The sequence below is a fragment of the Staurois parvus genome, unplaced genomic scaffold, assembly GCF_062004578.1.
Source record: "Staurois parvus isolate SC_StPar_1 unplaced genomic scaffold, SC_StPar_1.0 ptg002569l, whole genome shotgun sequence".
Taxonomy (NCBI): domain Eukaryota; kingdom Metazoa; phylum Chordata; class Amphibia; order Anura; family Ranidae; genus Staurois; species Staurois parvus.
In genome coordinates, this window is record NW_028320365.1 from 29,434 (window position 1) to 53,463 (window position 24,030).

Here is a 24,030-nt window from a genome sequence, read left to right on the forward strand (position 1 = left end):
TAACCACTTTTATTTTTAAAACACATAACAATTAACATTTTTTTTTATTTCATGGATTTTTTTTTCTTCTGTTAATATCATAACCACTTTTATTTGTAAAACACATAGCAATTAACATTTTTTTTATTTCATGGATTTTTTTTTCTTCTGTTAATATAACCACTTTTATTTTTAAAACACATTGCAATTAACATTTTTTTTTAATTTAATAGATTTTTTTTTCTTCTGTTAATATCATAACCACTTTTATTTGTAAAACACATAACATTTTTTTTTTATTTCATGGATTTTTTTTCTTCTGTTAATATAACCACTTTTATTTTTAAAACACATAGCAATTAACAGGAGAAAAAAAAAATACATGAAATAAAAAACATTTTAATTGCTATGTGTTTTACAAATAAAAGTGGTTATGATATTAACAGAAGAAAAAAAAAATCCATGAAATTAAAAAAAAAATGTTAATATCATAACCACTTTTATTTGTAAAACACAACATTTTTTTTTATTTCATGGATTTTTTTTTCTTCTGTTAATATCATAACCACTTTTATTTTTAAAACACATTGCAATTATTTATTTTTTAATTTAATGGATTTTTTTTTCTTGTTAATATCATAACCACTTTTATTTGTAAAACACATAACAATTAACATTTTTTTTTTATTTCATGGATTTTTTTTTCTTCTGTTAATATCATAACCACTTTTATTTGTAAAACACATAGCAATTAACATTTTTTTTATTTCATGGATTTTTTTTTCTTCTGTTAATATAACCACTTTTATTTTTAAAACACATTGCAATTAACATTTTTTTTAATTTAATGGATTTTTTTTTCTTCTGTTAATATTATAACCACTTTTATTTGTAAAACACATAACATTTTTTTTTTATTTCATGGATTTTTTTTCTTCTGTTAATATAACCACTTTTATTTTTAAAACACATAGCAATTAACAGGAGAAAAAAAAAATACATGAAATAAAAAACATTTTAATTGCTATGTGATTTACAAATAAAAGTGGTTATAATATTAACAGAAGAAAAAAAAAATCCATGAAATTAAAAAAAAAATGTTAATATCATAACCACTTTTATTTGTAAAACACAACATTTTTTTTTATTTCATGGATTTTTTTTTTCTTCTGTTAATATCATAACCACTTTTATTTTTAAAACACATTGCAATTATTTATTTTTTTATTTCATGGATTTTTTTTCTTCTGTTAATATAACCACTTTTATTTTTAAAACACATTGCAATTAACATTTTTTTTTAATTTAATGGATTTTTTTTTCTTCTGTTAATATCATAACCACTTTTATTTGTAAAACACATAACATTTTTTTTTTATTTCATGGATTTTTTTTCTTCTGTTAATATAACCACTTTTATTTTTAAAACACATAGCAATTAACAGGAGAAAAAAAAAATACATGAAATAAAAAACATTTTAATTGCTATGTGATTTACAAATAAAAGTGGTTATAATATTAACAGAAGAAAAAAAAAATCCATGAAATAAAAAAAAAAATGTTAATATCATAACCACTTTTATTTGTAAAACACAACATTTTTTTTTATTTCATGGATTTTTTTTTCTTCTGTTAATATCATAACCACTTTTATTTTTAAAACACATAGCAATTATTTATTTTTTAATTTAATGGATTTTTTTTTTCTTGTTAATATCATAACCACTTTTATTTGTAAAACACATAGCAATTAACATTTTTTTTTTTAATTTCATGGGTTTTTTTTTCTTCTTGTTAATATCATAACCACTTTTATTTGTAAAACACATAGCAATTAACATTTTTTTTTTTCAATTTCATGGATTTTTTTTTCTTCTGTTAATATCATAACCACTTTTATTTGTAAAACACACTGCAAATAATTTTTTTTTTTTAATGTTTTTTTTTCTTGTTAATATAACCATTTTTATTTTTAAACTCATTACAAGTAGCCAATTCAAAATTTTAAAATTGTGTAAATTTCCCAGGGAATAGAGGAAGTGATGGCCCAGTTGGGTCGTAGGATGGAGGATACCGTGGAACCCTTGGTGTTGCTCCGGAGGGTTCCATGAGCTCTTAGAAGTCCCCACTGACACCCCCAGCAGTCCCCATTGATCTTTGTAGCCACCTCTAAAAGGGTCATTCCTCCCACTAACGGGACGTGTGAGGCGAATTCCTCCCCCTGACCATCACACGAAGGTAGTCGAAGATCTAGTCCTCTTCAGCGCGGGTTCTCCGAGGCCGGAATCCTACTTCAAGGGGTTCCTCGGTGTTGAAGAAGATCTTTGGCTTGATGAAGACTAGCATCTCCTAAGGGCACCAGGAATGGTCAGCCGAGTTCCATCCCTTGCTCCAGCCCAGAAGAAGAGCGAGGCTTTCCCAGCGGGACACGTTCGATGTATTTGATGTTCTTAACCAATAAAAATTTCAAAAAGACCTTTCGGTGATATGAACATTTTGTCCTAGGTGCCCCTCGGTATAGGTCCAAGAGGACACCAGATGTCCATTTTCCACTCCCACCGGCCACAGTCCGGCCCCCTAAAATTTGGTAGACCCTACAGGGGCCCTTTGCTTAGAACGTTTGCCCTACCGGTTCAAAGAGGTCAGCAGGAGAAGTACAACTTCCGTCTGGATTGACGTGGAAGTGGTCCTAGAGGAAGAGTTGGCATGGTAGTGTCCTCCATGAAGTAGAGCATGGGTGTCAGTTTGCCCTATGGGTTCAAAGAGGTCAGCAGGAGAAGTACAACTTCCATCTGGACCGAGTGACGTGGAAGTGGTCCTAGAGGAAGAGTTGGCATGGTGGTGTCCTCCATGATGTAGAGCACAGGTGTCAGTTTGCCCTACGGGTTCAAAGAGGTCAGCAGGAGAAGTACAACTTCCGTCTGGATTAACATGGAAGTGGTCCTAGAGGAAGAGTTGGCATGGTGGTGTCCTCCATGATGTAGAGCACGGGTGTCAGTTTGCCCTATGGGTTCAAAGAGGGCAGCAGAAGAAGTACAACTTCCGTCTACATTGACGTGGAAGTGGTCCTACAGGAAGAGCTGGCATTGTGGTGTTCTCCATGATACATCATGGAGGACACCACCATGCCGACTCTTCCTGTAGGAAGCATGGGTGTCAAACCCGTGGCCCTCTAGCTCTGGCCAAACTACAAGTCCCATGAGGCACTGCAAGACTGACAGTTACCAGCGTGACTCCCAAAGGAAGAGGCATGATGGGACTTGTAGTTTCGCAACAGCTGGAGGGCCACCAGTTTGACACCGAGCGGGTCAATTTTATCAAGGAACGGAGAACTCAGACCTTGTCTAAACCCTTTGTGGCACCTCCCTTAGTGGTTGTCCAACGTTCTACGTGTGGCCTACACTGTACATGGCCAGGCCAGGTTAGATGCTTTGGCAGAGGGTTTAGGAGATGCACAGGACAACTTCCTACAATGGAGCGCAGAATCCGCTTGGCTTACCATGTATCACGTACCTGGTGATGGAGACCAATGGAGGGAGGGCTTCCCTTGCGGCTAAGTTCCGGACTCCCCTGAGAGTGGGACAGCGGGAGTCAGGCCCAAAGTGGCACAGGTCGCCTGTAGGAGTGCTGGTTGGTGGTCCACTCAGAAGCACAGCTGGTGCACGGAGATAGGTCTGCAGACAGGAGGCGCCTGTGCGTGGTATGCAAGCCTTTCCAGGATTTAGATGTTTACTGGGTAGTGGGTTCAAGCCAAGGTCAGGTACCAGGTGGGAATCAGAGCGGACGTAGTCAGATGGGATAGCCGAGGTCATACACAGAGGAGAGAGAGTATCCATAAGCCAGGCCGAGGTCAGATCAGGGGTAAGGCAGAGTAGACAGGTCCAGGAGCAAGCCGAGTCGGTAACAGGAAATCACGGGTCAGAACCACAGGAACCAGGAACAAACCACGGGGAGCTAGAGATCATCCAGCAACTTGAGGAAGTGATGAGCCTCCTTATAAAGGCCGTCGGGCACCAAACTGAGGCTGATGTGTACTTCTGCGGCCATGCAGAGTACTGGAAGAAATGCCAGATCTTCCAGAACTTCTGCCGTGGCAAGGACCCTGACACCATGTTACCATAGAAGGACGTAGAGGCCAAAGTGTTGGTGTTTCTCTGCTTGGAAGTAGGCCCCGAATACTGGTTGGAAATTAGACCACTTCTATTACGGGGTAGCTACAGGGCAAAATTTGGGATCGCATGGGTTGGGCTTCCATGTAAAGATTCCCTCCATCAACACAAGGAGAAACCGGGGGGGTGCTCCTTAAATCACCAGCATCCACCATTTGCCAAGATGTGACACAATGACATATTCGTCATTAAAAGAAGGAAGTCTGCCGGTGATATTTTGGCACGTGACACGACTAAATGACACGTCCATCAGACTGGCTGAGCCGGTTTCTTTTGCAGCTCCAAAAATAGCCTGTTCATACCGAGGAAGACCTCCAGGAAAGGACGAGGTCTGGAGGCAACACCTCAGAATCCAAGGAGACCACGGAAGTCCTTTGGTGTGGAGAAGTCGCCAGGCCTACGAATCCAGGAATCCTTTATCCCTCAGGACAATCAAAGGGTTCCATAGTCATCCTTCAAAACCCTTTTCTGGAGTTGGGGCGCAAAAGACGACAAAGAGGACCTGTTATGAGTAAGAAATACGCACGGTCTACATACAGCTTCACCCACGCTTCCCTTGGGGGAGACAACTGAACATGACAGCCAGGGAACGAGCAGCTTCAGGAGGCCATGGTGCAAGTGGAGCAGATAAAACAGGTCCCCTTTCAAGTAAGCAGAACTTGTGTGTGAGAAGGCCGTGTCCAGTGTGAAGTCTCCACTTGTGTGTGAGAAGGCCGTGTCCAGTGTGAAGTCTCCACTTGTGTGTGAGAAGGCTGTGATGGAAGCAGCGAAATCTCCATGCGTCATTGTAGTTCTAAGGATGTGACGTCAGGCTAGAGGTTGCTGCTTTGGAACTGGCCTCAAGAGATGCTTCCAGCGCAGCCTTCTCACGCAGATGTTTTGAATTTCACCAGGGAAGTTTTAAGGTGAAACTGCCAGGACAGCTTATATCTGGAATGGTGCTCACACCGTGGAATGTGGTACAGCCCGACTTTTGGAAGTGGTACTGGTTCCAGGGCATAGAGCACCTTTGGGATGTGCTGACCTCATGCTAGTGCCACTTCCGGGAGGTAGCCTTCAAAACTGGGGGCCTGTGACCGTAACTACCATCATAACAGGTTCTGTTTGTTAAAAGGTCCTAAATAGTTGGCGATGGATAGTGTAGGAGCCTATAGCAACTGACCACATTTCTTGCAGTAGCAATATCACTAGCCACCAACGTAAGGTGACCTTTCTCCACTGACCACCACTGTAAGAGAGACCTTCTTCACTGACCACCACTGTAAGTGAGACCTTCTTCACTGACCACCACTGTAAGAGAGACCTTCTTCACTGACCACCAATGTAAGAGAGACCTTCTTCACTGACCACCAATGTAAGAGATCTTCTCCACTTGCCACCAATTGGCCCTTCACCACAGACCAATGTGAGAAGGCCAGCCTTCACTGACCACCACTGTAAGAAAACCCTTCTTCATGGACCATTGTGGAAAGGTCTACCTCCACTGACCACCAATGTAAGGATGCCCTCCTCCGCTAGCCACCAATGTGAGAGATCCCTTCTCCACAGACCATTGTAAGGAAGCCCTCCTCCACTAACCACCAATGTAAGAGATCTTTTCCACTTATCAATTAGCCCTTCACCACAGATCAATGTGAGTAGGCCCGCCTTCACTGACCACCAATATAAGGAAACCCTGCTTCATGGACCATTGTAGGAAGGTCCACTTCCACTGACCACCAATATAAGAGATCTTCTCCACTTGCCACCAATTGGCCCTTCACCACACACCAATGTGAGTAGGCCTGCCTTCACTGACCACCAATGTAAGGATGCCCTCCTCCACTAGCCACCAATGTGAGAGATCTCTTCTCCACAGACCATTGTAAGGAAGCCCTCCTCCACTGACCACCAATGTAAGAGATCTTTTCCACTTACCATCAATTAGCCCTTCAACACAGACCAATGAGAGTAGGCCCGCCTTCACTGACCACCAATGTAAGGAAACCCATCTCCATAGACCACTGTAAGGAAGTCCACCTCCACTGATCATCAATGTAAGGATGCCCTCCTCCACTAGCCACCAATGTGAGAGATCCCTTCTCCACAGACCATTGTAAGGAAGCCCTCCTCCACTGACCACCAATGTAAGAGATCTTTTCCACTTACCATCAATTAGCCCTTCACCACAGACCAATGTGAGTAGGCCCGCCTTCACTGACCACCAATGGAAGGAAACCCTTCTTCGTGGACCATTGTAGGAAGGTCCACCTCCACTGACCACCAATGTAAGGAAACCCTTCTCCATAGACCACTGTAAGGAAGTCCACCTCCACTGATCATCAATGTAAGGATGCCCTTGTCTACTAGTCACCAATGTAGGAGGCTCCTCCTCCACTGGCCACCAATATAAGACGGCTGTTCTACACTGACAACCAATGTGAGTGATCCCTTCTCCACAGACCATTGTAAGGAAGCCCTCCTCCACTGACCACCAATGTAAGATCTTTTCCACTTACCATCAACTGCCCCGTCAACACAGGCCAATGTGAGTAGACCCACCTTCACTGAGCACCAATGCAAGGAAACCCTTCTGAACTGACCACCAATGTAAGGATGCCCACCTCTACTAGCTACCAGAGAGGCTCCTCCACTGATAACTAATATGAGAGATCCCTTCTCCACAGACCATTGTAAGGAAGTCCTCCTCCACTGACCACCAATGCAAGGAGGCTCCGATCTTAGAGGGCTCTTCTTCACTGACCAGTACCTTAAGAAGGCCTCTTCTCAAGTGTCCACCATATTTTATTCAGCCTTTCAAGCAACACACCTCATCCCTGCCTGGAGACCACCCCTCTCTGACATGTTTTATGGGCTTAGTCATAGAGGACTTATATGACCCCATAAGGGTGAAATATGTCAGAGAGGGGTAGTCCCCAGGCAGGTTGTTGCTCGAATAGGCAATATTTTTTTTACAGTGCCAAGTGACACCATCAGTGGATGTGGCTTCTTCATTATTATTGCAAATAATTGTGTGGTATGGAGCAGTACTAGAGGTCATGTTCCACATTTCTGCATCGAAAGTATTCTCATACATCAACCTACTGATCACGCTAATATACCAAGGCCTGGAGATATGGTAAATGGGAGTAGGGTGTCCTTGAGACCAGGAAGGTGTTCCACAGATTCCTCCATGATGCCAAAAGGTTGGTGTAGTGTTACCCAAGCCTTAGAGACAGGCAGATGTTCCATCCACCAACCCCACTTAGAATGATGGGACAGGTAGATAATGATGGACAGGTAGACAATGATGAACAGGTAGACAGAGGCCCATCAAGGCCCTGCATTTAGTAGGGTTCCATGAGACTAGAAAGGTATTTGAAAGGCTCTTCCATGTTAAAAAAATATTGGAAAAGGTTGGTGTACTGTGACCTCAGTTCCATAGACAGGCAGATGCCCCTCCCCCCTCTTTTCCTTAGAATGATGGACCTATAGACAGAGGTCGACCAAGGTCTGGAGATATAGCAAATGCAGTAGGGTTCGAGGAGGCTAGAAATGTATTTTGAAGGTTTCCTCAGAGACAAGCCAATGATCCATCCACCAACCCACCCCATTCCTTAGAATGATGGACCTATAGACAGAGGTCGACCAAGGTCTGGAGATATAGCAAATGCAGTAGGGTTCGAGGAGGCTAGAAATGTATTTCGAAGGTTGCCTCAGAGACAAGCCAATGACCCATCCACCAACCCACCCCCTTCCTTAGAATGATGGACCTATAGACAGAGGTCGACCAAGGTCTGGAGATATAGCAAATGCAGTAGGGTTCGAGGAGGCTAGAAATGTATTTTGAAGGTTTCCTCAGAGACAAGCCAATGATCCATCCACCAACCCACCCCATTCCTTAGAATGATGGACCTATAGACAGAGGTCGACCAAGGTCTGGAAATATAGCAAATGCAGTAGGGTTCGAGGAGGCTAGAAATGTATTTCGAAGGTTGCCTCAGAGACAAGCCAATGACCCATCCACCAACCCACCCCCTTCCTTAGAATGATGGACCTATAGACAGAGGTCGACCAAGGTCTGGAGATATAGCAAATGCAGTAGGGTTCGAGGAGGCTAGAAATGTATTTCGAAGGTTGCCTCAGAGACAAGCCAATGACCCATCCACCAACCCACCCCCTTCCTTAGAATGATGGACCTATAGACAGAGGTCGACCAAGGTCTGGAGATATAGCAAATTCAGTAGGGTTCGAGGAGGCTAGAAATGTATTTCGAAGGTTTCCTCAGAGACAAGCCAATGAGCCATCCACCAACCCGCCCCCTTCCTTAGAATGAAGGACAGGTTGACAGAGACCTTTTAAGGTTCTGAACTATTGTGAATTCAGTAGGGACCCATGAGACCAGAAAGTTATTTCGAGAGGTCTTCCATGGTGTATTGCGAACCCAGCTCCATAAAAACAGGCAGATGTTCCTCTTCCTCCTTAGAACACATAAGTCAAACACAGGGCCCACAGGCCGAATCCATCCCACCAGGCCATTTCATGTGGCCCTCACACCTCTCCTGCAGCTGAGGCACCCCCCATCGTCTTCGCTCTCACCTTGTCTCAGCAGTCGCGAGGACGACAGAACTCCTCTATAGATCCTGTACTTCTCTGCAGCCACAGAACACCCTGATCTCTGCATTCAGCTGACTCCAGCCCTCCTCCATCCCCCAGATTCTTCCCGGCAGCAGCACAAAGTAGGGGTATGCACTGTGATGTAAGGGGGGAGGGTACTTGCCTTCTGATGATGGGGGGGGTCTTGACATCTGATGTAAGGAGGGGTGGGGTGCTCTGGACATCTAGTCTTACAGACATATCCAGCACTTTGGGAGCATCCATAATGCTGATGCAGCCCGCAATGAAATGGAGTTTGACACGCTGCCTTAGAATGATGGATATGCAGACAGAGATTTACCGAAGTCTGGAGTCAATTCAGCAGGGTTCCAGAAGATCAGGAAGTTATTTCAAGGGTTCCTTCATGATACAAATTGGTTGGGAAAGGCTGGTGTAGTGTTACCCCAGCCTCAGAGACCGGCAGATGTTCCATCCACCACCACCCACCAATCCTCCTTCGAATGATGGATGGGTTGACAGATGCCTACCAAGGTTTGGAGATATAGTAAATTCAGTAGGGTTCTATGAGACCAGAAAGTTATTTCAAGGGTTCCTCCATGATACAAAACAGGAAAGGTTGGTGTACTGTTACCCCAGCCTTAGAGACAGATAAGTGTTCCATTCATCATCACCCCTCATTAGAATGATGGATGGGTTGACAGAGGCCTACTAAGATCTGGAGATATAGTAAATTCAGTAGGATTCCAAGGGATCAGGTTATTTCGAGGGTTCCTCCTTGATACAAAACGGTTAGGAAAGGTTGGTGGACTGAAACCCCAGCCTCAGAGACAGATAGGTGTTCCATCCACCCCTTGTTAGAATGATGGATGAGTTGACAAAGGCCTACTAAGGTCTGGAGATATACAGTGGGGATGGAAAGTTTGGGCACCCCAGCTACAAAATTTGTATTAATGTGCATAAAGAAGCCAAGGAAAGATGGAAAAATCTCCAAAAAGGTATCAAATTACAGATTAGACATTCTTATAATATGTCAACAAAAGTTAGATTTTATTTCCATCATTTACACTTTCAAAATAACAGAAAACAAAAAAATGGCGTCTGCAAAAGTTTGGGCCCCCTGCAGAATTTATAGCATGCACTGCCCCCTTTGCCAAGCTGAGACCTGCCAGTGTCATGGATTGTTCTCAATCATCGTCTGGGAAGACCAGGTGATGTCAATCTCAAAGGTTTTAAATGCCCAGACTCATCTGACCTTGCCCCAACAATCAGCACCATGGGTTCTTCTAAGCAGTTGTCTAGAAAACTGAAACTGAAAATAGTTGCCGCTCACAAAGCTGGAGAAGGCTATAAGAAGATAGCAAAGCGTTTTCAGATGTCAATATCCTCTGTTCGGAATGTAATTAAGAAATGGCAGTCATCAGGAACAGTGGAAGTTAAAGCAAGATCTGGAAGACCAAGAAAAATATCAGACAGAACAGCTCGCAGGATTGTGAGAAAAACAATTCAAAACCCACGTTTGACTGCACGATCCCTCCAGAAAGATCTGGCAGACACTGGAGTTGTGGTCACTATTCCACTATAAAGAGATACTTGTACAAATATGGTCTTCATGGAAGAGTCATCAGAAGAAAACCTCTTCTACGTCCTCACCACAAAAATCATCGTTTGAACTTTGCAAATGAACATATAGACAAGCCTGATGCATTTTGGAAACAAGTTCTGTGGACCGATGAGGTTAAAATAGAACTTTTTGGCCGGAATGAGCAAAGGTACGTTTGGAGAAGAAGGGGCACAGAATTGAATGAAAAGAACCTCTGTCCAACTGTGAAGCATGGGGTTGGATCAATCATGCTTTGGGGTTGTGTTGCAGCCAGTGGCACAGGGAACATCTCGCGAGTAAAAGGAAAAATGGATTCAATAAAATTTCAGCAAATTTTGGATGGTAACTTGATGCCATCTGTGAAAAAGCTGAAGTTAAAGAGAGGATGGCTTCTAAAAATGGATAATGATCCTAAACACACCTCGAAATCCACGGGGGGATTACATCAAGAGGCGTAAACTGAAGGTTTTGCCATGGCCTTCACAATCTCCTGACCTCAACATCATTGAAAATCTATGGATAGACCTTAAAAGAGCCGTGCGTGACAGACAGCCCAGAAATCTCAAAGAACTGGAAGACTTTTGTAAGGAAGAATGGGCAAAGATACCTCAAACAAGAATTGAAAGACTCTTGGCTGGCTACAAAAAGCGTTTACAAGCCGTGATACTTGCCAAAGGGGGCAGTACAAGATATTAACTCTGCAGGGGGCCCAAACTTTTGCAGACGCCATTTTTTGGTTTTCTGTTATTTTGAAAGTGTAAATGATGGAAATAAAATCTAACTTTTGTTGACATATTATAAGAATGTCTAATCTGTAATTTGATGCCTTTTGGAGATTTTTCCATCTTTCCTTGGCTTCTCTATGCACATTAATACAAATTTTTAGCTGGGGTGCCCAAACTTTCGATCCCCACTGTAGTAAATTTAGTAGGGTGCCATGGGCTCAGGTTATTTCAAGGGTTCCGCCATGATACAAACCAGTTAGGAAAGGTTGGTGGACTGTTACCCCAGCCTCAGAGACAGATAGGTGTCCCACCTCTCATTAGAATGATGGATGGGTTGACAAAGACCTACCAAGGTCTGAAGATACAGTTAATTCAGTAGGGTTCCATGGAATCAGGTTATTTCAAGGGTTCCTCCATGATATATAACAGTTAGGAAAGGTTGGTGTATGGTTACCCCAGCCTCAGAGACAGATAGGTGTTCCATCCACCCCCCCCCCCCCTTACCCCTTGTTAGAATGATGGATGGGTTGACAAAGGCCTACCAAGGTCTAGAGATATAGTAAATTCAGTAGGGTTTCATAAGATAGAAAGATATTGCAAGGGTTCCTCCATGATACAAAACAGGAAAGGTTGGTGGACTGTTACCCCAGCCTTAAATACAGATAGGTGTTCCATTCACCACCACCCCTCCATAGAATGATGGATGGGTTGACAAAGGCCTACCAAGGTCTGGAGATATAGTAAATTCAGTAGGGTTCCATGGGATGTTTATTTCAAGGGTTCCTCCATGATACAAAACAGTTAGGAAAGGTTGGTGGACTGTTACCCCAGCCTCAGAGACAGATAGGTGTTCCATGGGATCAGGTTATTTCAAGGGTTCCTCCATGATACAAAACAGTTAGGAAAGGTTGGTGGACTGTTACCCCAGCCTCAGATAGGTGCTCCACCCCCCCCCCCCCAATTAGAATTATGGATGGGTTGACAGAGGCCTACCAAGGTCTGGAGATATAGTGAATTCAGTAGGGTTCCATGGGATCAGTTTATTTCAATGGTTCCTCCATTATACAAAACAGTTAGGAAAGGTTGGTGGACAGTTACCCCAGCCTCAGATAGGGGCTCCACCCCCCCCTCATTAGAATGATGGATGGGTTGACAAAGACCTACCAGGGTCTGGAGATATAGTAAATTCAGTAGGGTTCCATAAGATCAGAAAGATATTTCAAGGGTTCCTCCATGATACAAAACAGGAAAGGTTGGTGGACTGTTACCCCAGCCTCAGAGACAGTTAGGTGTTCCATGGGATCAGGTTATTTCAAGGGTTCCTCCATGATACAAAACGGTTAGGAAAGGTTGGTGGACTGTTACCCCAGCCTCAGAGACAGTTAGGTGTTCCATGGGATCAGGTTATTTCAAGGGTTCCTCCATGATACAAAACGGTTAGGAAAGGTTGGTGGACTGTTACCCCAGCCTCAGAGACAGATAGGTGTCCCACCCCTCGTTAGAACAATGAATGGGTTGACAAAGGCCTACCAAGGTCTGGAGATATAGTAAATGCAGTAGGGTTCCATGGGATCAGTTTATTTCAATGGTTCCTCCATGATACAAACCAGTTAGGAGAGGTTGGTGGACTGTTACCCCAGCCTCAGATAGGTGCTCCATCCCCCTTAGTTAGAATGGTGGATGGGTTGACAAAGGCCTACGAAGGTCTGGAGATGTAGTAAATTCAGTAGGATTCCGTAAGATCAGGAAGATATTTCAAGGGTTCCTCCATGATACGAAAAGGTTGTTGTATGATCCCCAGCCTCGCAGACACTCCAGTCGAATATTTGGGCTCCACCAGCAAATGACTGACTTCAGGCGGCGGCGGTCTCGTCAATAAATCGATTTATTTAAAAGAATATGTTACAATTAATTACACTAAAAGGTGACTTTTACTGAACAATATTAGAGTGGTTAGCTCTGGAAGATGACGTTAAAACACTGGTGAGTGGAGAGCCCCCTCTTTCCAAACTTCTTCACTTCGTAGAAATCGCCAAAAAAAAATAAAAAATAAAAATATACTGCCAGTAATGGTTAGATCTCTCCAAAAATAAATTAAAAAGGAAAAAAAAAAAAAAAAACCTCACGCACACAGTGGGGGAGGGAAGGTACTGATGTGAAGGGTGAAATGTGAAGGGGTGGGGTGAGTGTGCGGGGTTTATAATGGCGCCAGGCCTCGCCGGGTTCCAGGAGTTCCATCCGTTGGGTGACCAACGCGTTATTGCTGTAGTGTCTGTGAAGGTCACCGGTGGAAGATTATTTTTGCCTACAGGGGCAGAGAGGAGGGCGAAGGATAAAAATCGGAACTTATTTTTTCCAAGCACCCACCCCGAGTACTTCCGGAACCAGAACCAACGTTCAAAAATTGGGGTCGCTCCTCCCAAAAGGGATGGGTTCAGGTTCTAGTGGACTCTGGAGGGCTGAACCAACCCATAGTCCCTTCTATCTCTTGGGGACTTGAGTTCCCGGATCTGTATACCTGCTGTGCCCATTATGAAGGCTTCCCACCATCCATGCACCAAGTTCCAGGCTCTACACCCCCTAAAGTGCCCATGATGAGGGGTTCCTGCACTGTAGCCCCAGGTCTGTACACCTATGGTACCCGTTATGAGGGGTTCCCACCATTGTGGCGCTGAGTTCCCAGGTCGGTACACCTGCTGTGCCAATTATGAAGGCTTCCCACCATCCATGCACCAAGTTCCAGGCTCTACATCCCTAAAAGTGCCCATGATGAGGGGTTCCTACTGTCCCTACATTGTAGCCCCAGGTCTGTACACCTATGGTACCCATTATGAGGGGTTCCCACCATCCCTGTGCTGAGGTTCCCAGGTCTGTACACCTACAGTGCCCATATTGAGGGGTTGCCACGTCTGTACACCTGTGCCCACAATGAAAGCTTCCCAACATCCATGCACCCAGTTCCGGGCTCTGCCCACCTAAAGTGCCCACGATGAGGGGTTCCTACAGTCTCTGCACTGTAGCCCCAGGTCTGTACACCTATAGTACACATTATGAGGGGTTCCCACCATCCCTGTGCCGAGTTCCCGGGTCTGTACACCCACTGCGCCCATATGGAGGAGTTCACACCATTCCCTATGCTTAGTTTCCAGGTCTGTAGACACCTGCTGTGCCCATTATGAGGGGTTCCCAACTTCCCAGCACTGAGAACCTGGGTTACTATGAGTGGTTCCCATCCCTACACCAAGTACCGAGGTTGTACACCTGCTGTGCCCATTATGAGGGACTCCCACCACTCAAATCCCAGGTGTGCAGGAGCAGAGCCAGGATCTATGAGAAATTTCCCCCACCCCACCGAGGAGTCAACACACATCCCAATCCCTTCCGACTTCTTACCCCTCGACCAGAGTGATCTGGATCATGGAGGACACAAAGGCACTCTTCTCAGATTTGTACGATACGGCTTTACCTTTCAACGGACAAAAAAACGGTAAATTGTTGACCAGCCCAGAGCTCTGCGATTACTTAGAGGACCCGGCCTGAAAATAAGGGAGCTCCGCCCCCCCCCCAATCTTGTTAACATTTCTGTTAAAAATTTTTTTTTTTTTTTACTTCTTTCTACTCTTTAGGGGTGTGGTTGAACTACTACGTGGACCGTGTATTTGCAGGCAAGATCTTCTTGATTGTGGGAAGGCTTGGACAGTGCGCCCCCCCCCCCAGGCTTTCATAGACCTAGATTCCAAGACAAAGTCATCTTATTCCCGGATTTTATTCAGTGCGTATCGGCAGAATGATCTGACAGGAAACTGAGCAGCAGCAAGGCCTGGCGTGACTCTCTGAGCACCCTAACTCGACGGTCACAGCAGATCCCTGCCCTGACCGATGATACCTTGAGCTAGGAGGAGTAAAATTTAGCAAGGGTGACACACCAATAGTAATAGAGGCTGGAATACAAAAAAAAAATTCGACTCATTTCTGGGTTCATACTCCCTTCATCAGGGCTTTAGCATAATGCAACTTCAGCAATGCCTGGGCTTGGAGCAGCATGAAAATATTTATAAAACTCACAGGAGAGGGTTAGTATTCATGCTGCTACTAAAGCTAATGTCAGAGAGGCAATCGGAAGGCTGTTTTATTGAATGATCAAAAATCTAACAGCGCATTTCAGGGGGGTTCACACTCCCTTCATCAGGGCTTTAGCATAATGCAACTTCAGCAATGCCTGGGGTTGGAGCAGTTTGAAAATATTTATAAAACTCACAGCAGAAGGTTCGTATTAGCAGATCGTGCAACAAAAGCTTCATGCTGCTGCTAAAGCTCAGGCAATCAGAAGGCGGTTTTATTGAATGATCAATAATCTAATAGTGCGTTTCAGGGGTTCACACTTCATCAGGGCTTAGATATAATGCAACTGCAGCAAGGCCTGGGCTCATAGCAGTTTAGAAATATTTAGAGATCTCACATGAGAGGTTAGAATTAGCAGGTAGTGCAGAAAGCTTCGCACTCCCTTCATCAGGGCTTAGATATAATGCAACTGCAGCAAGGCCTGGGCTCACAGCACTTCAGAAATATTTAGAGATCTCACATGAGAGGTTAGTATTAGCAAGTAGTGCAGCAAGAGCTTCAGGAGTTCACACTCCCTGCATCAGGGTTTAGATATGATGCAACTGCAGCAAGGCCTGGGCTCACAGCAGTTCAGAAATCTCACGAGAGGTTAATACTAGCAGGTAGTGCAGCAAGAGCTTCACATTCCCTTCATCAGGGCTTAGATATAATGCAACTGCAGCAAGTCCTGGACTCACAGCACTTCAGAAATATTTAGAGATCTCACATGAGAGGTTAGTAGTAGCAGGTAGTGCAGCAAGCACTTCGGGGGTTCACACTCCCTTCATCAGGGCTTAGATATAATGCAACTGCAGCAAGGCCTGGGCTCATAGCAGTTCAGAAAAGGTTAGAAATCTCACACGAGATGTTAGTATTAGCAGGTAGTGCAGCAAGAGCGTACCACTCAAAGTCCAGGCATTGCTGAAGTCACTTTACACTGAAACCCTGATGAAGGGAGAGTGAGCCTCTGATCAAAAATATAAAAACCATCGTTTTTTCAAAGAACCAACAGGTTTCGGAGGTCCACTACACTGCAGCCCTGATGAAGGCAGAGTAAGCCTCCGAAATGTGTTGGTTCATGTAGGTTTTTGATCAAAGAGCCAACAGCTTTCGAAGACTCACTACACTGGAGCTCTGATGGAGGGCGAGCCTCCAAAACACGTTGGTTCATTTATATATTTTGATCAAAGAATCAATGCCCTTTGGAGGAACACTCTACAGTGAAGCCCTGATTAAAGGCAGAGTAAGACTCCAAAATGTGTTGGTTCATGAATATTTTTGATCAAAAGAGCCAACCGCTTTCGGAGGCTCACTAAACTGGAGCTCTGATGGAGGGTGAGCCTCCAAAACACGTTGGCTTATTTATATTTTTTGATCAAAGAACCAACACTTCATCAGAGCTCTAGTGTAGTGAGCTTCTTTAAAGAAAGTGCAAGCCTCCAAAATGTTCGTTCATTTATATTTTAGATCAAAGCATCGCCCTTTGGAGGCTCACTCTACACTGAAGCCCTGATGAAGGGAGGGTGATCCTCTGAAACACGTTGGCTTTTATATTTTTCAAAGAACCTACGCGTTTCAGAGGCTCACTAGGCTGAAGCCCTGATGAGGGGAGAGTAAGCCTTCGAAACGTGGGACCCTTAATATTTTTTGATCAAAGACTCAAAGCTTTTTGGAGGCTCACCCTACACTGAAGCCCTGATGAAGGGAGGATGAGCTTCTGAAACATGTTGGTTTTTGTGATCAAAAATACAAAAAGAACCAACTCATTTCGGAGGCTCACTCTCCCTTCATCAGAGCTTCGCTGTGCCTGGACTTAAAAAGTCGTTTGTAAACATTTACAGACCTCATGGGATGTCAGACTAATATCTGATACTGCCGAGATCACCAGACAAGAGGCTACCTGTGTAAGAGCTCCCAGAAGCGGCAAAATATTGCTTCCATCGCTAGCAAATGAGATCCAGCAGGATCCAGACGAGTCACCTCTCACTGGATCGACACAGCTGGAGCGATTCTACAGGGAGATACAGGACGCCTCTTGTCTGGTGAGATTTTCAAAACGCTCTCAGTCCAGGCATTGCTGAAGTCACAGTATAGCGAGGCCCTGATGAAGGGAGAGTGAGCCTCTAAAATGCGTTGGCTCTTCTATTTTTGATCGTTCAATAAAAAGATCCCTCGGCTTTACTAGTAGCGGTGTGAAGCTTTCCTACGAGATGTGTACATATTTCCAAACCACTCTCAGCCCAGGCGTTGCTGCAATTGCAGTAGAGCAAAGCCCTGATGAAGGGAGAGTGGACCACCAAAATTTTTTTTTTTTTTTAATATTGTTCATTTAATAAAATGATCCTACTGGGCTCCTCCCATCTCTGCTACATTTTACATCTCCAGATCTTTCTATTGACACCCCTCCTCTAGTAGGAGGAGCACAGTGGAGCAGCCTGCCCAAAAGCGATTCGGCTTAATAAGACGGTCACTCATTACAAGAAGAGATCTAGCTCTTCCCACTCCAAATTTTGTCTTCTCTGGCGCTACCCATTACTTTTTTTTTCCCTCCATAAAATCCTGTTCTGCTGTTTATTTCATCATAAACGCAAGCCGGTCACAGAGGGGCACGAGCCGTGCACGCAAGCCGGTCAGAGAGGGGCACGAGCCCTTCCGTTCACCTACGCCGGTGAGAGAGGGGCACGAGCCGTGCACGCAAGCCGGTCAGAGAGGGGCACGAGCCCTTCCGTTCACCTACGCCGGTCAGAGAGGGGCACAAGCCGTGCAAGCAAGCCAGTCAGAGAGGGGCACAAGCCGTGCAAGCAAGCCAGTCAGAGAGGGGCACAAGCCGTGCAAGCAAGCCAGTCAGAGAGGGGCACAAGCCGTGCACGCAAGCCAGTCAGAGAGGGGCACGAGCCGTGCACGCAAGCCAGTCAGAGAGGGGCACGAGCCCTTCCGTTCACCTACGCCGGTGAGAGAGGGGCACGAGCCGTGCACGCAAGCCAGTCAGAGAGGGGCACGAGCCGTGCACGCAAGCCAGTCAGAGAGGGGCACGAGCCGTGCACGCAAGCCAGTCAGAGAGGGGCACGAGCCCTTCCGTTCACCCACGCCGGTCAGAGAGGGGCACGAGCCCTTCCGTTCACCCACGCCGGTCAGAGAGGAGCACGAGCCCTTCCGTTCACCCACGCCGGTCAGGGAGGAGCACGAGCCGCTCCGTTCACCCACGCCGGTCAGAAAGGGGCATGAGCCGCTCCGTTCACCCATGCTGGTCAGAGTCACACAACATTCGGTTCACACAGGGCAGTCAGAGAGTCATACATATCCATAAAAGCTTGGTGCTGCTCAGTTAGCTTTCAGACCTTCTAATAATATTAAAAAAGTTCAAGCCCCAATAGGGAAGAGATGACCGGGGCCCCGCCCTGCCACACACCCTGGTCCCACTTTACTGGCCGATCGTGGCAGATGACTGAAGAATCCAACAGCAGAACCCCTTTTCTGGAACAGTAGTGGGAATAATGGAATCTCAACAGTCCCAAATTGCTATGATCCAGACCCCATCTCTCAGGATCCAGTTAATACTGTTTGGCACAATACGGACAGTAGCAATAAAGATTAAAAAAAAAAAAAAAAATAGCACTTGACGTGATCAGAAAAAACAAAACAAAAAAAAAAAAAACAGGACTGAGCCCCTTCCAGAGGAACACCCCCCTACAGATTAGAGGGCAACAGATACCCAACCACTAGTCCCATTAGACCCTACAGTCAGGGTGTCCAACGAAAAAAGGCAAAAACCTCCTACAAAACCCAGTGACACCCTTACCCGGGAAGGATCGTGGGACCCCCAACGATGAGGTGTGGTGGAGGGGCAGGCAGACGAGCGGGGGAGGTTTTTCCACTATGAAATGTGTAGAGAACTGTGAAGTATGTACAGGTGATGGTAGAAAAGATGGTCCTGAAAAAGCCCTAAAAATTGGTGACAGCGACGCCCGTAGTGACTTGGCACCAGCCGCTGGGTGTCGGAACCGAGTCCAGTGACAAGCTAAGTTCTGAGGTTAGAGTGCAGAATGTTGGGTTTAGTGTTAGGGTATGGGGGAGGGGAAGGGGTGGAGTTAATACACATGCAGGGTAGGTTGCAGGACCGAAAGGTGGTGGTAGGGGAGGGGGAGGAGCCTGCACTACAATGCAACTGAAGGGCCGGAGGTATCAGATTGGGGTTGCTCAGGTTTCCATGATGCTGAAAAAAAATAAAAAATAAAATAAAAAAAAAAAATCACGGATCCTTGCCAGAAGTGTAGGGCTTGCGGTGACATACACCCCCCTCCCCCCCGCTCCCGCCATGCTGTACTGAGCTGTAGTCCTGCGCCGGAGGAGGTTAAACAAATTCAGTCTATTCTTCATGACGATGAAATGCTGCCGAGCAGTGACCAGGGGGGGTCCGCCGAGCGAGGATGGGGGAGGGGGGAGGGGGTGCGCGGCAGGTTCTGATCCAGGGAGGCCGGCACACGGCTGCTAGGTGCTAGTGTCCTTGTGCTGCAATCGAACAATCTGAAAGATGTTCTGTGGGAGAGACAAGAGAAGGACAGTTACTGACCGACACAGGAGGGTCCGCAGAGGAAAACAACGACAGCGAGGGGCTTCTGGAGCACGCCGCGGTGAGGAAGACGGCAAGCAGACAAAACACACACCCAAAAAAAAAAAAAAAAAATTCGACAAGATGCCTAGCTGTAAACTAACAATTCAATAAATACAAAAAAATATATATATAATTTTTTTTATTGTATTATTGTGGATGTAGATAGATTATAAATGGACAGCTAGAGACCCACCCCAAAAAATAAATTATATATGTATACTGACAGAACATTCTGTACACTGTATGTGATTCAGTAAGGATATTCACCCCCATAATATATATATATATATATATATATATATATATATAATTCACACACATATATTATTTTTTATTATTATGGGGGAGGGGGGGAGTTCTACATAATATACATTTTGTGTGTAGAAGAAAACCCCATATATATATATTGTATAGGGGTAAATATCCTTACTGAATCACATACAGTATACAGAATGTTATGTCAGTATACATAATTTTTTATATATATATATACACACATACATACTTTATAGAGAAAAAAAAAACACCCAAAAAGAATTAAAAAAAAAAAAAAAAAAAAACCCACAATAATAAAATAAATATATATATATATATATATATATATATATATATATATATATATATAAATAAATGTGTGTGTCTGTGTGTTTTGTTATTTTATTATTGTGGGGATATATATGTATATATCTCTTATCTCTCCCCACAATAATAAAATATTTATTTTATTATTGTGGTTTTTTTTATTCAATATATATAAAAAAAAAAAAACCACAATAATAAAAATAAATAAAAAAAAAAAAAAAAAAAAAAAAATAATATATATATATATATATATATATATATATATATATATATATATATATATATATATATATATATATATATATAAATAAATAATAAATTATATATGTATACTGACATAACATTCTGTACACTGTATGTGATTCAGTAAGGATATTTACCCCTATACAATTATATATATATGGGTGGTTTTTTTTCTACACACAAAATGTATATTATGTAGAACTCCCCCCCTCCCCCATAATAATAAAAAATAATATATGTGTGTGAATATATATATATATATATATATATATATATATAATATTATAGGGGTGAATATCCTTACTGAATCACATACAGTGTACAGAATGTTATGTCAGTATACATATATATATTTATTTTATTATTGTGTTTTTTTTTTTTATATATATTGAATAAAAAAACCCACAATAATAAAATAAATATTTTATTATTGTGGGGAGAGATAAGAGATATATACATATATATCCCCACAATAATAAAATAACAAAACACACAGACACACACATTATATATATATTAGTTTATTTTATTATTGTGGGTTTTTTTTTTTTTTTTTTTTAATTCTTTTTGGGTGTTTTTTTTTCTTTATGTATACTGTATGTGATTCAGTAAGGATATTTACCCCTATACAATATATATATATATGGGGTTTTCTTCTACACACAAAATGTATATTATGCAGAACTCCCCCCCTCCCCCATAATAATAAAAAATAATATATGTGTGTGAATATATATATATATATATATATATATATATATATATATATATATATATATATATATATATATTATAGGGGTAAATATCCTTACTGAATCACATACAGTATACAGAATGTTATGTCCGTATACATAATTTATTTTTTTTAATATATATATATATATGTGTGTGTGTTTATTTTATTATTGTGGTTTTTTTTTTATATATACTGAATAATAAAACCCACAATAATAAAATAAATATGTGTGTGTGTTTTGTTATTTTATTATTGTGGGGAGAGATAAGATATATATATATATATATATATATATATATATATATATATATATATATATATATATATATATATATATATATATATATATCTCCTCACAATAATAAAATAATAAAACACACATACTGTATATTACTTTATTTTAAAACGCTATTTTTTTTTAACCTAAAAACACACACAATTTTTTTTTTGTTTTTAATCCTGACCTTTGACCTAGACCCCAAACACTAACCCTGGCACTGAACTAGATCAAACCTTGATCTAGGTATTTTTTCTTTTATTTTTAATATTTATCTTTTCTTTACAAACATTTTTTCCCCCTCTATGCCGGGAGTTAGAGAGATGCAATGCATCCCTCTCCTCCATTCATAAAAAAAAAAAAAAGGGCTGCACAGTGACTGATCACTGTGATAGCCAATCAGAGGCTATCACAGCAATCATGTGACCCGGAAATCAGGAGTTCCAACAATCAGGACCCGGGGCGCTGTACGGCGCTCTCCCAGTAGAAAGACCGGTACGCAAATACGCGGCCCCACAGAAAAAGCCCGGTTCCGCGAGGCCGCGTATTTGTGCGACGTCGGCGTCAAGGGGTTAATTATTACCACTCCCCTCCCCCCACTTCCAGCATAAATGGGCATCCCCAATGGCCTCAGCTTCCCCAGGTGACTGTCATGGCGGCTGTAATGATGTGGGCGGGGACAGGCACAGCCTGCCCCTCCTTCCATTCATGTTACATTGGAACCGCACTCCATGAAGACAGCCCGGGTTCACACTGATGCGGCACGGAATACCGCGCCGCATCAGAATCGCACCCCATTCCTGCGAACCGCGGCGAGTGTGTATGTTAACACCCCGAGAGCGGTCCGCAAAATGAGATGCGATGTGCAGAATCGGATCCCAGAGGTGTGAATACCCGTGTGATCCGATTCTAGTGCGGACCCGAAAAAGGATCCTGCGCCTTTCTGGTGCGATTAGAGCGCGGCATGTGATCGGCAGGCAATGCGGTGCGGTTTCTATGAGAATCACGCGACGTACCGCACACGTGTGAACTCGGGGTGACTGTCACTATGGGATGGCTGAGAGGACAAAAGGCTGGAACTGAACCTTTCCTGAGGGAAGTGCTGCTCCAGGCTCCCTTCAGTCCTTCCAAGTCACTTAGAGGGATCACAGCTTGATCAGGATTGTCCACACACCTGGACCAGCACTGAAAGGACGCCTGGGGCAGCATTTCCCCCAGTAGGTAGGCAGAGCGGCGTTCACATTCTGAGTTGGAGACTTCGGAGGAGGGAGGCACAGAAGCCGGGACAACCCCCCTACTGGAGGGAAGGGGAATGACCGGAGCCCTCTACAACCGGAGGTGACCTCGCCTTACTGTGAGCGGACGATTGAGATGGGAGGACGACCCGGGATGGCGTGAGGAGGCAGGGGGAGAGAGGCCCCCCCCCCCCCCCCCCCAACCACAGCCGGGATGATAAGGGGGTGATCTGTGAGGGGGGGGGGGGGTGACGATGGCGGCCCGCCGGGGTGACAGGTTACCTTGCTGCACGTACTGTCATGAGTGCAGTTCTTGTTGTCTTTATCTGTCGCTTGTTCCTCCACCTGAGAGACGGGAGAGAAAAGAGGACAGGTCAGGATTTCGGGGGACAAGTCGGGATCCCCGGGGGCGGGTCAAGTCAGGTCGGGATCCCCAGGGGCGGGTCAAGTCAGGTCGGGATCCCCAGGGGCGGGTCAAGTCAGGTCGGGATCCCCAGGGGCGGGTCAAGTCAGGTCGGGATCCCCAGGGGCGGGTCAAGTCAGGTCGGGATTTCTAGGACAGGTCAGGATGTCGGGGGACAGGCGCAGGACTGATCACATCTCACAATGGAATTACCTCTCTCCTCCACTTCAGCTCGCAGAACACCCCGCTCAAAGCATTCGTGCATGTAATTATACTGCAAGACACAGGAGACAAGGGTCAGGGTGGGCAGGAAGTGTGGGCGTGGCCTACTCCCCCCTCCCACCTAACAGATCCTCCCTCCTCTAGTCTTTGCACAGGCGTCCCGCCCCCCTCCCCTCCAGTCCTGCACAGGCGTCCCGCCCCCCCTCCCCTCCTGCACAGGCGTCCCGCCCCCCCTCCCCTCCTGCACAGGCGTCCCGCCCCCCTCCCCCCCTGCACAGGCGTCCCGCCCCCCCTCCCCCCCCTGCACAGGCGTCCCGCCCCCCCTCCCCTCCTGCACAGGCGTCCCGCCCCCCCTCCCCTCCAGTCCTGCACAGGCGTCCCGCCCCCCTCCCCTCCAGTCCTGCACAGGCGTCCCGCCCCCCCTCCCCTCCAGTCCTGCACAGGCGTCCCGCCCCCCTCCTCTCCAGTCCTGCCACAGGCGTCCCGCCCCCCCTCCCCTCCAGTCCTGCACAGGCGTCCCGCCCCCCCTCCCTCCAGTCCTGCACAGGCG

The 24,030-nt window shown here is 44.6% G+C and overlaps 1 long non-coding RNA gene across 1 annotated transcript; it reads right to left on the reverse strand.

The window, feature by feature from the left end:
- Positions 1-12,936: 12,936 nt before the first annotated feature.
- Positions 12,937-23,532, reverse strand: LOC149430636 (uncharacterized). The gene is made up of 3 exons (XR_016309484.1): positions 23,472-23,532; positions 23,138-23,200; positions 12,937-19,706 (listed from the first exon to the last, which is right to left on the reverse strand). It is a non-coding gene; the product is annotated as an uncharacterized LOC149430636 (long non-coding RNA).
- Positions 23,533-24,030: the final 498 nt, after the last annotated feature.